Source organism: Rhipicephalus microplus, unplaced genomic scaffold (assembly GCF_043290135.1).
Source record: "Rhipicephalus microplus isolate Deutch F79 unplaced genomic scaffold, USDA_Rmic scaffold_231, whole genome shotgun sequence".
Classification (NCBI taxonomy): Eukaryota; Metazoa; Arthropoda; class Arachnida; order Ixodida; family Ixodidae; genus Rhipicephalus; species Rhipicephalus microplus.
In genome coordinates this window covers 126395-138894 of record NW_027464802.1, presented here as the reverse complement: position 1 = coordinate 138894, position 12500 = coordinate 126395, and the positions used below count along the sequence as shown (strand labels likewise).

Genomic DNA, 12500 nt, shown 5'->3' with positions numbered 1-12500 from the left:
CGTCCACCGAAGTCGGTGCCAAGGACCACTTTCGGCGCCGGAGACGCGTACGAGCCTACTCGAGGCGGAAGAACGAAGCCAGCAAGGGCCTGGCCGCAAGTGCGTTCAATTGTCGGGACGTCCAAGTCCCTCGTTCTTCCGTGCTTCCTCTTTCGGCAAGTCGTTGCGGCACCTTCCCAAAGCGCGCAGACCCGCTAATCGCGACGAGCGCGACGTGGCCGTGCCGCCTTTCCCTCGGCAGCAAGCAAAACGCCTGGCAACGTCGACGCTCCCCTAACCGCGATCTCGCACCGTGTTTCGTGTGGCGAATTCAAAAGCCGGCCGGCGCTGCTGCAACCATTACGGTCGGTACGCATACGCCGCGGAGGGCGGGACGGTCATCGGAGCGTGCGGTTCCTCCATCGAGTACTGCGCACCTCGGCCGTCGCATCGCCGTGCCATGACCGGCCGCGCGTCAACGCGAACCGGTGCCAGCGAGATCCCTCGCCTGCAAGAACCGACCGGCAGCCTCCGTCACCCGAGGACGCGGAGGCGCTTGCCGCGGACGGCGGGACGGTATGCACTGGTGCACAGCGGACCCGTCACATCGCCAGTTCCTTGACCGACCGCCGACGCTTGTGCCGTTCCTCTCGTACTTGGCAGTCGCCGCGCGATTGTCGGGTCTCGTTCTTGCACGCTCGAACGGTCGGGAGGGCACTCGGCTGGCGTTTCGGGAACGCGCAGCCTCGCCTTCTACCGACGTAACCACGACTCGCCGTTCGCGCTCCGCCGCTCCTGTTTACAGTACTAGGCGGTCCCGCAGCGGTCGGGTCGCGCATTTCGAGCGCTTCGAGCCACGGTGCAGTGGCGGGTCGAAAGCCGACCTATGAGTGCGTTGCGCCGTTTGTACCCGCGTCCGCCACCTGGCCGACCGTCCAAGGTCGCGGTGTTGGCGTCCGCTGGGCGCAACAATTTGTCACGGGGTGCCGCTCCACATTCAGGCAGCCCCGTGGGGAAAAGCCGACCCCGCGTCCAAACGGGGTCAGCGGCAGAAAGTGTCGGGCGCAGACGCAGCTGAGGCGCTCACCCTTCACAATCCGTTAATGATCCTTCCGCAGGTTCACCTACGGAAACCTTGTTACGACTTTTACTTCCTCTAAATGATCAAGTTTGGTCATCTTTCCAACAGACCGGCGCAACCGAAAGGCCGCGCCGGACATCGGTCCGAAGACCTCACTAAATCATTCAATCGGTAGTAGCGACGGGCGGTGTGTACAAAGGGCAGGGACGTAATCAACGCGAGCTTATGACTCGCGCTTACTGGGAATTCCTCGTTCAAGGGGAACAATTGCAAGCCCCTATCCCAATCACGAAAGAAGTTCCACGGGTTACCCAGTCTTTTCAGACAGGGATAAAGACACGCTGCTTCCTTCAGTGTAGCGCGCGTGCGGCCCCGGACATCTAAGGGCATCACAGACCTGTTATTGCTCTGTTTCGTGCGGCTAGGAGCCGCTTGTCCCTCTAAGAAGGTTGTAAGGTGCTGGGAACCCCGCACCTATTTAATAGGCTAGAGTCTCGTTCGTTATCGGAATTAACCAGACAAATCGCTCCACCAACTAAGAACGGCCATGCACCACCATCCACCGAATCAAGAAAGAGCTCTCAATCTGTCAATCCTCCCAGTGTCCGGGCCGGGTAAGTTTTCCCGTGTTGAGTCAAATTAAGCCGCAGGCTCCACTCCTGGTGGTGCCCTTCCGTCAATTCCTTTAAGTTTCAGCTTTGCAACCATACTTCCCCCGGAACCCAAATACTTTGGTTTCCCGGAAGCTGCCCGCCGAGTCATTTGAGTAACTCAGGCGGATCGCTGGTTGGCATCGTTTATGGTCAGAACTAGGGCGGTATCTGATCGCCTTCGAACCTCTGACTTTCGTTCTTGATCAATGAAAACATTCTTGGCAAATGCTTTCGCAGTAGTTCGTCTTGCGACGGTCCAAGAATTTCACCTCTAGCGCCGCAATACGAATGCCCCCGTCCGTCCCTCTTAATCATTACCTCGTATTCCAAAAACCAACAGAACAGAAACGAGGTCTTGTTCTATTATTCCATGCAAGTTTATTCAGGCGACTCGCCTGCGTTGAGCACTCTAATTTTTTCAAAGTAAAAGCACCGGCCATCTCGAGGCACACAATGAAGTGCACCAAGAAAGAACCGGCATGATGTTCAGTCCGAGCCGTCGCATCGGGTAGATGCACTACTCGTCTGGAACTGAGATCCAACTACGAGCTTTTTAACCGCAGCAGCTTTAGTATACGCTATTGGAGCTGGAATTACCGCGGCTGCTGGCACCAGACTTGCCCTCCAATTGATCCTCGTTAAAGGATTTAGAGTGTACTCATTTCAATTACGGGGCCTCAAAAGAGTCCCGTATTGTTATTTTTCGTCACTACCTCCCCGTGCCGGGAGTGGGTAATTTGCGCGCCTGCTGCCTTCCTTGGATGTGGTAGCCGTTTCTCAGGCTCCCTCTCCGGAATCGAACCCTGATTCTCCGTTACCCGTAACAACCATGGTAAGCAAGTAACCTACCATCGAAAGTTGATAAGGCAGACACTTGAAAGAAACGTCGCCGGCTCGTGGCCATGCGATCAGCACAAAGTTATCCAGAGTCACCACACAATACGGGCCGAAACCCGATCGATCTTGGTCTAATAAAAGCACCCGTTACCCAAAGGGCTCCAGGCTCACTGCATGTATTAGCTCTAGAATTGCCACAGTTATCCAAGTAGGAAGAAACGATCTAAGGAACCATAACTGATTTAATGAGCCATTCGCGGTTTCGCCTTATTTCGGCATGTACTTAGACATGCATGGCTTAATCTTTGAGACAAGCATATGATTACTGGCAGGATCAACCAGGTAATCGTTCGACTGCGCGTCCGTCCTCGCCTTCGGCGGGCCGGACGCAGTCTGTGTGCGGCGGAGGCCACCTTCAGGCGCCCCAACACGCTTATTTTGCACTCCGAGATGACGGCGTTCGAGCTCGCTACGGCACAACCTTCCCGAAAGACGAGTGGGAGCCGTGCGGCAAGAAGCACGTTCATGCTCGCTCTTTTTCGTTGCATCGACTCGGTCGCGCCGTGCGGGTTGCCCAAGCCCGCTGCACTGTCGGTGGACCGGCCGGAACTAGCAACGGAGCCGAGACTGCAAAGCCGCCAGACGACGGGTCACGCCCGCGTCTTCGGCGCTTTCGCATCTGAATCGCCCGAGGACGACACGGAACACACCTCGATATCGTGGTAAAACGGCACCGTCCGACAACCAGCCCCTAACGCATCAAGCGGATGAGGCTGCAGACGACTGCCGTGGATTCCCCTGGAGCAGACCCGAGGACACGCTTGACGAGGCCGAAGCCCGCCGCATATCAGACACCCGGTCGCTTTCGCGTACGCCGCTCACGAGAACCCCCACATAATAGCAGCGATAAGTACCCAGACCTCCTTGGGCACTAATACGAGCGTACTCGAGAAAATTTCACCGCGGGTGTGCCCCGAAACGTGTGGCACGTTGAGCGTGCCACAAGTCTACGTCGCTCTCAAACCCGCCGAGGTCGTAGAATTTGCGACCCTACTCACGAAATTCCCACCGAGGATACGGCCGCAAACGTACCGCACCTTGGGTAGGCCACGAGTTTGTGCAACACTACGCTGACGGCACAGCACCGAGGTCGTGCGCGCACGCACGGGAAAATTCCGCCGCGGTTTCTGCCGAAAACGTGAGGCACCACGACTCTCCGCAAGTTCGCGTCGACTGCGAAAGACCGAAGTCGTGAACGACGTGTCCGCTACTCGCCGCCGACACGCTGGACACCAAACGTACAACGACTCGACGGCGTCGTAGAGGCCCACGACGCGGTTTTCCTTAACGACGTCTCGGCGTGGCACCGACAGGTTAGAACGGCCGACCAACGTTCCCTGTCCGCCGTTCGGCTCAGTCGAAGGGCTCGGCGACTTCGGCAACGCTGCGAAGCCGCACGGTGACGCACGCCATGTCCCCATTTTTTTTTTTTTCTTTCTGCGTCTGCCGGGGTGCCCCTATAATAGCAGCGATAAGCACCCAGACCGCCGTGGGTCGCTCGCCCCGGCTGACGTGGTTTTTCGTACTCCTGCGGCGGTCGCCGTCAAGCACGTCCAAATACGCTACTTTCGTGGGCGCATTCACGCTCTTTCGCTTCGCCGGAGTGCCAGCACTCACTCTGCCAAAAACGGCGAACATCCGAGCGGCGGTTCCCACTTTTGCGTCGGCGTCGCAAACCCCGCCCCGGCAGACGAGGTTTGCCGTACTCGTGCGACGGTGGCCGGCGGGCACGTCGAAAGACGCCGATATCGTGCGCGAATTGGCGCACCTTGGCTTCACCGGAGTGCCGCCACTGACTCCTCCAAAAACGGCGAAGATCCGAGCGGCGCTTCCCACTTTCGCATCGGCGTCCCGAACTCCGCCCCGGCTGACGCGGTTTACCGTACTCGTGCGACGGTCGCCGGCGAGCACGTGGAAAGACGCCGATATCGTGCCCGAATCGGCTCCGTTCGGCTTCGCCGGAGTGCCAGCACTGGCTCGGCGAAAGACGACGAACATCCGAGCGACGGTTCTCACTATTGCGTACGCGTCGCAAACCCCGCCCCGGCAGACGCACTTTGCCGTACTCGTGCGACGGTCGCCGGCGAGCACGTAGAAAGACGCCGATATCGTGCCGGAATCGGCCCCGTTTGGCTTCGCCGGAGTGCCAGCACTCACTCGGCCACAAACGGCGAACATCCGAGCGGCGGTTCCCACTTAGCCGTCGGCGTCCCGAACTCCGCCCCGGCAGACGCGGTTGCCGAGCTCGTGCGACTAGCGACCGCGAAGCCGTCTCGCGACGCCGCTTTCGTGCGCGGCTCCCACTGCGACCTGGGTCACCCGAGGTCGACGAGCAAGAAAGAATGTCGAAAAAAAATTTTTTTTTTTTTTGCGTCTGCCGGGGTGCCCCTATAATAGCAGCGATAAGCACCCAGACCGCCATGGGTCGCTCGCCCCGGCTGACGTGGTTTTTCGTTTTCCTGCGGTGGTCGTCGTCAAGCACGTCCAAACACGCCACTTTCGTGGGCGCATTCGCGCTCTTTCGCTTCGCCGGAGTGCCAGCACTCACTCTGCCAAAAACGGCGAACATCCTAGTGGCGGTTCCCACTTTTGCGTCGGCGTCGCCAACCCCGCCCCGGCATACGCGGTTTGCCGTACTCGTGCGGCGGTGGCCGGCGGGCACGTCGAAAGACACCGATATCGTGCGCGAGTCGATGCTTCTTGGTCTCGCAGGAGGGCCGCCACTCACTCCTGCAAAAACGGCGAAGATCCGAGCGGCGCTTCCCACTTTTTCGTCGGCATCGCAAACCTCGCCCCGGCAGACGCGCTTTGCCGTACTCGTGCGACGGTCGCCGGCGAGCACGTCGAAATACGCCGATATCGTGCCCGAATCGGCCCCGTTTCGCTTCGCCGGAGTGCCAGCACTCACTCGGCCAAAAACGGCGAACATCCGAGCAGCGGTACCCACTTAGCCGTCGGCATCCCGAACTCCGCGCCGGCTGACGCGGTTGCCGAGCTCGTGCGACTAGCGACCGCGAACGCGTCTCGCGACGCCGCTTTCGTGCGCGGCTCCCATTGCGACCTGGGTTACCCGAGCTCGACCAGCAAAAAAGAAGGTCGAAAAAAAATTTTTTTTTTCTGCGTCTGCCGGGGTGCCCCTATAATAGCAGCGATAAGCACCCAGACCGCCGTGGGTCGCTCGCCCCGGCTGACGTGGTTTTTCGTACTCCTGCAGCGGTCGCCGTCAAGCACGTCCAAATACGCCACTTTCGTGGGCGCTTTCGCGCTCTTTCGCGTCGCCGGTGTGCCAGCACTCACTCTGCCAAAAACGGCCAACATCCGAGCGGCGGTTCCCACTTTTGCGTCGGCGTCGTAAACCCCGCCCCGGCAGACGCGGTTTGCCCTACTCGTTCGACGGTCGCCGGCGAGCGCGTCGAAAGACGCCGATATCGTGCGCTAATTGGCGCTCCTTGGCTTCTCCGGAGTGCCGCCACTCACTCCTCCAAAAACGGCGAAGATCCGAGCGGCGTTCTCCACTTTCGCATCGGCGTCCCGAACTCCGCCCGGGCTGACGCGGTTTACCGTACTCGTGCGACGGTCGCCGCCGGGCACGTCGAAAGACGCCGATATCGTGCCGTAATCGGCCCCGTTTGGCTTCGCCCGAGTGCCAGCACTCACTCGGCCAAAAACGGCGAACATCCGAGCAGCGTTTCCCACTTTCGCATCGGCGTCCCGAAGCCCGCCCCGGCAGACGCGGTTTGCCCTACTCGAGCGACGGTCGCCGGCGATCACGTCGAAAGGCGCCGAATTCGTGCACGAATCGATGCTTCTTGGTCTCGCAGGAGGGCCGCCACTCACTCCTGCAAAAACGGCGAAGATCCGAGTTGCGCTTCCCACTTTTTCGTCGGCGTCCCGAACTACGCCCCGGCTGACGCGGTTTACCGTACTCGTGCGACGGTCGCCGGCGGGCACTTCAAAATACGCCGATTTCGTGGGCGCATTCACGCTGTTTCGCTTCCCCGGAGTGCCAACACTCACTCTGCCGAAAGCGGCGATCATCCGAGCGGCGGTTCCCACTTTTGCGTCGGCTTCGCAAACGGCGCCCCGGCAGACGCGCTCGTGCGACGTACTCGTGCGACGGTCGCCGGCGAGCACGTCGAAAGACGCCGATATCGTGCTCGAATCGACCCCGTTTCGCTTCGCCGGAGTGCTGCCAGTCACGGCGCAGAAAACGGCGAACAAGTGTTTTTTTTTTTTTTTTCCTAGAATTTGTGTTATAGAAGGCACATTTGATATCGGACGATAATTTTCAACTTTATCACGCGCACCGATTTTCGTGTAGAGGTTTGCAAGTTTATGGGAATTTCTCCACTTGGAATAATGCGATTTAGTAGTACTACGAGAACTTCATGGATGTACTCAAGGGTACGGGGCAAGTCAGTTACGTCAACACCTGCAGATTTTTTACACTTCAAACTGAAAATTGTTGGTTGTGAGTCCTCGTGTGATATTAAAGGCCGATTCGCTAACACATAGAACAAAGAAAGAAAGGAAGAAAAAACGCCCGCGCTCGCTCAAGAAACCTGGGTTCGCAACAAGTGGCAACAACAAGCAACCGAGCGAGTGCGCCAAAACCCGTGGCGGCCGAACAAACGCGAAGTCCCAACCGCGTCAGCCGGGGCGGCACGGGACAGGAAAAATCACTTCAGCCGGGGCGGCGGGGCACCGAATAAACCTCGTCACCTCGTCGCAGGATAAAAGAGGAAACAAAAAGTCTAAACAGCGTCTGCTGGAGCGAATGCGTAATAAAACAACAACAACAACAAAAAAAAAACACCCGCGCTCAAGAAGTCTGCAATCCTCACAAAAGGCGACTGTGACCGAGCAGCGTCAGCCGGGGCCGTGCGGAAACGGAAAAACCGCGACTACCGGGGCGTCGAGGCACCGAAAAATCCTCTTCAGCCGCGGCGAAAAAAAAAAACAAAAAGAAAGACGGAGGGGGGGGGGGAACCACGTCTGCCGGGGCGAAGGAAAAAAAAAACGCGTCTGCCGGGGCGAGCCCGGGTGCGGCACCACCGGGAAAACTGTGGCAAACAGACATGGCGATCGAGTGAGTGGGCCGCCAGCCAGGCTCAGCCAAAAAGTGCAAAGTCCGAACTGCGTCAGCTGGGGCGGCAAAAACCGCGTCAGCCGGGGCGGCGCAAAAAACCGCGTCTGCCGGGGCGGCACGAAACCGCGTCAGCCGGGGCGGGGCGAAAACTGCGTCAGCCGGGGCGAAAAGAAAAAAAAAAAACGCGTCTGCCGGGGCAAGCCCGGGTGCGGCACCACCGGGAAAACTGTGGCAAACAGACATGGCGATCGAGTGAGTGGGCCGCCAGCCAGGCACAGCCGAAAAGTGCAAAGTCCGAACCGTGTCAGCCGGGGCGACGCAAAAACCGCGTCAGCCGGGGCGGCGCGAAAACCGCGTCAGCCGGGGCGGCACGAAACCGCGTCAGCCGGGGCGGCGCGAAAACTGCGTCAGCCGGGGCGGCGCGAAAACCTCGTCAGCCGGGGCGAGCGAAAAGGGGGGGGGGGGGGGAACCACGTCTGCCGGGGCGAAAGAAAAAAAAAACGCGTCTGCCGGGGCGAGCCCGGGTGCGGCACCACCGGGAAGACTGTGGCAAACAGACATGGCGATCGAGTGAGTGGGCCGCCAGCCAGGCTCAGCCCAAAAAGTGCCAAGTCCGAACTGCGTCAGCCGGGGCGGCAAAAACCGCGTCAGCCGGGGCGGCGCGAAAACCGCGTCTGCCGGGGCGGCGCGAAAACTGCGTCAGCCGGGGCGAGCCCGGGTGCGGCACCACCGGGAAAACTGTGGCTAACAGACATGGCGATCGAGTGAGTGGGCCACCAGCCAGGCTCAGCCAAAAAGTGCCAAGTCCGAACTGCGTCAGCCGGGGCGGCAAAAACCGCGTCAGCCGGGGCGGCGCAAAAAAACCGCGTCTGCCGGGGCGGCACGAAACCGCGTCAGCCGGGGCGGCGCGAAAACTGCGTCAGCCGGGGCGAAAGAAAAAAAAAACGCGTCTGCCGGGGCGAGCCCGGGTGCGGCACCACCGGGAAAACTGTGGCAAACAGACATGGCGATCGAGTGAGTGGGCCGCCAGCCAGGCACAGCCGAAAAGTGCTAAGTCCGAACTGCGTCTGCCGGGGCGGCACGAAACCGCGTCAGCCGGGGCGGCGCGAAAACCGCGTCTGCCGGGGCGGCACGAAACCGCGTCAGCCGGGGCGGCGCGAAAACTGCGTCAGCCGGGGCGAGCCCGGGTGCGGCACCACCGGGAAAACTGTGGCAAACAGACATGGCGATCGAGTGAGTGGGCCGCCAGCCAGGCACAGCCGAAAAGTGCTAAGTCCGAACTGCGTCTGCCGGGGCGGCACGAAACCGCGTCAGCCGGGGCGGCGCGAAAACCGCGTCTGCCGGGGCGGCACGAAACCGCGTCAGCCGGGGCGGCGCGAAAACTGCGTCAGCCGGGGCGAGCCCGGGTGCGGCACCACCGGGAAAACTGTGGCAAACAGACATGGCGATCGAGTGAGTGGGCCGCCAGCCAGGCACAGCCGAAAAGTGCCAAGTCCGAACTGCGTCAGCCGGGGCGGCAAAAACCGCGTCAGCCGGGGCGGCGCAAAAAACCGCGTCTGCCGGGGCGGCACGAAACCGCGTCAGCCGGGGCGGCGCGAAAACTGCGTCAGCCGGGGCGAAAGAAAAAAAAAAAACGCGTCTGCCGGGGCGAGCCCGGGTGCGGCACCACCGGGAAAACTGTGGCAAACAGACATGGCGATCGAGTGAGTGGGCCGCCAGCCAGGCACAGCCGAAAAGTGCTAAGTCCGAACTGCGTCTGCCGGGGCGGCACGAAACCGCGTCAGCCGGGGCGGCGCGAAAACCGCGTCTGCCGGGGCGGCACGAAACCGCGTCAGCCGGGGCGGCGCGAAAACTGCGTCAGCCGGGGCGAGCCCGGGTGCGGCACCACCGGGAAAACTGTGGCAAACAGACATGGCGATCGAGTGAGTGGGCCGCCAGCCAGGCACAGCCGAAAAGTGCTAAGTCCGAACTGCGTCTGCCGGGGCGGCACGAAACCGCGTCAGCCGGGGCGGCGCGAAAACCGCGTCTGCCGGGGCGGCACGAAACCGCGTCAGCCGGGGCGGCGCGAAAACTGCGTCAGCCGGGGCGAGCCCGGGTGCGGCACCACCGGGAAAACTGTGGCAAACAGACATGGCGATCGAGTGAGTGGGCCGCCAGCCAGGCACAGCCGAAAAGTGCAAAGTCCGAACCGTGTCAGCCGGGGCGACGCAAAAACCGCGTCAGCCGGGGCGGCGCGAAAACCGCGTCAGCCGGGGCGGCACGAAACCGCGTCAGCCGGGGCGGCGCGAAAACTGCGTCAGCCGGGGCGGCGCGAAAACCTCGTCAGCCGGGGCGAGCGAAAAGGGGGGGGGGGGGGAACCACGTCTGCCGGGGCGAAAGAAAAAAAAAACGCGTCTGCCGGGGCGAGCCCGGGTGCGGCACCACCGGGAAGACTGTGGCAAACAGACATGGCGATCGAGTGAGTGGGCCGCCAGCCAGGCTCAGCCCAAAAAGTGCCAAGTCCGAACTGCGTCAGCCGGGGCGGCAAAAACCGCGTCAGCCGGGGCGGCGCGAAAACCGCGTCTGCCGGGGCGGCGCGAAAACTGCGTCAGCCGGGGCGAGCCCGGGTGCGGCACCACCGGGAAAACTGTGGCTAACAGACATGGCGATCGAGTGAGTGGGCCACCAGCCAGGCTCAGCCAAAAAGTGCCAAGTCCGAACTGCGTCAGCCGGGGCGGCAAAAACCGCGTCAGCCGGGGCGGCGCAAAAAAACCGCGTCTGCCGGGGCGGCACGAAACCGCGTCAGCCGGGGCGGCGCGAAAACTGCGTCAGCCGGGGCGAAAGAAAAAAAAAACGCGTCTGCCGGGGCGAGCCCGGGTGCGGCACCACCGGGAAAACTGTGGCAAACAGACATGGCGATCGAGTGAGTGGGCCGCCAGCCAGGCACAGCCGAAAAGTGCTAAGTCCGAACTGCGTCTGCCGGGGCGGCACGAAACCGCGTCAGCCGGGGCGGCGCGAAAACCGCGTCTGCCGGGGCGGCACGAAACCGCGTCAGCCGGGGCGGCGCGAAAACTGCGTCAGCCGGGGCGAGCCCGGGTGCGGCACCACCGGGAAAACTGTGGCAAACAGACATGGCGATCGAGTGAGTGGGCCGCCAGCCAGGCACAGCCGAAAAGTGCTAAGTCCGAACTGCGTCTGCCGGGGCGGCACGAAACCGCGTCAGCCGGGGCGGCGCGAAAACCGCGTCTGCCGGGGCGGCACGAAACCGCGTCAGCCGGGGCGGCGCGAAAACTGCGTCAGCCGGGGCGAGCCCGGGTGCGGCACCACCGGGAAAACTGTGGCAAACAGACATGGCGATCGAGTGAGTGGGCCGCCAGCCAGGCACAGCCGAAAAGTGCTAAGTCCGAACTGCGTCAGCCGGGGCGGCAAAAACCGCGTCAGCCGGGGCGGCGCAAAAAACCGCGTCTGCCGGGGCGGCACGAAACCGCGTCAGCCGGGGCGGCGCGAAAACTGCGTCAGCCGGGGCGAAAGAAAAAAAAAAAACGCGTCTGCCGGGGCGAGCCCGGGTGCGGCACCACCGGGAAAACTGTGGCAAACAGACATGGCGATCGAGTGAGTGGGCCGCCAGCCAGGCACAGCCGAAAAGTGCCAAGTCCGAACTGCGTCTGCCGGGGCGGCACGAAACCGCGTCAGCCGGGGCGGCGCGAAAACCGCGTCTGCCGGGGCGGCACGAAACCGCGTCAGCCGGGGCGGCGCGAAAACTGCGTCAGCCGGGGCGAGCCCGGGTGCGGCACCACCGGGAAAACTGTGGCAAACAGACATGGCGATCGAGTGAGTGGGCCGCCAGCCAGGCACAGCCGAAAAGTGCTAAGTCCGAACTGCGTCTGCCGGGGCGGCACGAAACCGCGTCAGCCGGGGCGGCGCGAAAACCGCGTCTGCCGGGGCGGCACGAAACCGCGTCAGCCGGGGCGGCGCGAAAACTGCGTCAGCCGGGGCGAGCCCGGGTGCGGCACCACCGGGAAAACTGTGGCAAACAGACATGGCGATCGAGTGAGTGGGCCGCCAGCCAGGCACAGCCGAAAAGTGCTAAGTCCGAACTGCGTCAGCCGGGGCGGCAAAAACCGCGTCAGCCGGGGCGGCGCAAAAACCGCGTCTGCCGGGGCGAAATAAAAAAAAAAAACAAAGAAAAAAGCCCGCGCTTAATCAAAAGAAAACAAAGAAAAAAGCTTGCGCTTAATCAAAAGAAAACAAACAAAAAAAGTTCGCGCTTAAGCCTGGCGGTGGAACCACCGGGGCAAACAGACCTGGCGATCGAGTGAGTGGGCCGCCAGCCGGGGTGAGCCAAAAAGTGCAAAGTCCGAACCGCGTCAGCCGGGGCGACGCAAAAACCGCGTCAGCCGGGGCGGCGCGAAAACCGCGTCAGCCGGGGCGGCGCGAAAACCGCGTCAGCCGGGGCGGCGCAAAAACCGCGTCAGCCGGGGCGGCGCAAAAACTGCGTCAGCCGGGGCGGCACGGAAAAACGAAAACCGCGTCAGCCGGGGCGACATCAAAATGAGGAAAAAAAAAAAAAAACTGCCTTAGGACACCTGCGTACACTTTCATGCGTTTGGGCATATCTCTCTGTAACACGCGCGCCCCTCGTTACGCGCGGCACTCTGTTTTCTCCGACACCCATATTTCGGCGGCATGTGGCACGCGCGCCCGTCCCTACGCACGGCACACCGCAGTGCTTTCTCGATATTTTTCTTTTCCTCCAACACCGTCATCTATAGGCTTTTAGTGACCTGTTGCTCGTGGCACAAGTTCGCTAGCTCTGACACCT

At 61.7% G+C, this 12500-nt stretch overlaps 1 non-coding gene across 1 annotated transcript; it reads right to left on the bottom strand.

Annotated features, from left to right (window-relative positions):
* Positions 1–1080: 1080 nt before the first annotated feature.
* LOC142792669 (small subunit ribosomal RNA) lies at positions 1081–2895 on the bottom strand. Its single transcript, XR_012891115.1, has one exon. It is a non-coding gene; the product is annotated as a small subunit ribosomal RNA (ribosomal RNA).
* Positions 2896–12500: the final 9605 nt, after the last annotated feature.